General features: G+C 38.8%; 1 non-coding gene across 1 annotated transcript; it reads left to right on the top strand.

Annotated features, from left to right (window-relative positions):
* Positions 1–398: 398 nt before the first annotated feature.
* LOC145637681 (small nucleolar RNA R71) lies at positions 399–505 on the top strand. Its single transcript, XR_014114421.1, has one exon. It is a non-coding gene; the product is annotated as a small nucleolar RNA R71 (small nucleolar RNA).
* The last annotated feature ends 1,035 nt before the right edge of the window (positions 506–1,540 follow it).

The raw sequence follows: 1,540 nt of genomic DNA, 5'->3' as shown, positions 1-1,540 counted from the left end.
GCCTATAGGTTTGAAAGGCATTAACTTGTTCCATGGAACTCCTACAATCTTGCTCCCAATGGCCTACAATTCCACAATTTTCACAAAAAGCTTCATTGTTAGCAACAGCAGAAACATTAGCTATAGAGTTAGGAGTAGTAGTGAGATTATCTAATTTTTGACAAATAGACGTTAATTGAGCTTGTAAAAAGGATACAGAATCGACATTATGTTTTCCTTTATTTGCAAACCCTCTCGTATTCCCGTATTAGGAATTGTTTATTGCCATGTCTTCGATAACTTGTCCTGCATCGTCCACATTTAATTTCATGAATCTCCCACTGGCTGCAGAATCTAGAACTGATCTAAAAGAATTTCCAAGTCCATTGTAGAAAGCTTGGATTAATTGCCATTGTGCTAGATTGTGGTGGGGGCATTCTCTCTGTAGATCCTTGAACCTCCCCCAAGCCTCATATAGCGTTTCATCGGCCTCTTGAGCGAAGTTATGAATAGCACTCCTTAGTACCGCTGTTCTCTCTGTAGGATAATATTTATTATAGACATTGAAGGCAAGAGTTTCCCAGTAAGTAATGCCAAGTGCAGTTCTATTCAAACCATTAAACCATAATTTAGCTTTGACACATAATGAAAAAGGAAAAAGAATCTCCCTGATTTGGTCTTGCGTGACCCCGGCTTGTCTAATGGTGTTGCAATACTGGTAGAAATCTGCAATGTGAAGATTAGGATCTTCACCCACAGATGCTTTGTTCCATTCATGAACTATCTTAATGCAAAAACCACCTTCCCTAGTAGGAGGTCCCAAGCAAGGCTCTAATAGCTCCACTGAATTGCTTCCTCTATATCATAGTGACAAATTGGGGCTTGATCTCAAATTGAACTCCATCTAGAGCCGGAGTGGGGGTAAAGTGCGGGAAATCTGTGAGCTTCGGCTGCGAGTAGTCACTGAGTTTCTTTTGGGTCGTCATCTCTGATTCTGAATCTGAAGGAATTTATGCGTCACTAGAATCAGAGGGAGGGTCTCTTTGATTATTGTCCTCCTCAGAACCTGCCAGAATTTGTCTATAAATTTTCCTTTGCCTATGAAATGAGCGTTCGATCTCAGGATCGAATGGAATGTAACCTGATCTGGAACACCTGGGCATAAACAAGGAGCTAAAAGACAAATATGAGAATTGCCTCAAAGAACTAACGTTCTCTAAGACAAAAAGGGGATAATCTAGACTACTAAAAGTAATCAGAAAATAAAAATAAAACCGTTTCCCTGGCAACGGCGCCAAATTTTGACAGGGTAAAGTCGTATCCCCTAATCAAAAGTATTACCTAAGTCCTCTAACTAATGCAGATAGGGAAGTAGGGTCGAATCCACAGGGAAACAAGTCTTTCTACTCCTAATTAATTATTATAATCTAAATTATCAAGGTAACCAATGTTGTTGTAATTAAAGACTATACTACAAAGAATATGATCAGGGAAAATAAAGTAGGGAGAAATTAAATATTAAAAGGCCTAGGGTATAGGTTCACTAATAAATAATATTCCA

The sequence above is a fragment of the Chenopodium album genome, chromosome 6, assembly GCF_948465745.1.
Source record: "Chenopodium album chromosome 6, dcCheAlbu1.1, whole genome shotgun sequence".
NCBI lineage: Eukaryota > Viridiplantae > Streptophyta > Magnoliopsida > Caryophyllales > Amaranthaceae > Chenopodium > Chenopodium album.
Note: the sequence above shows the minus strand (reverse complement) of the source record. Positions and strands in the feature narration are given on the sequence as shown.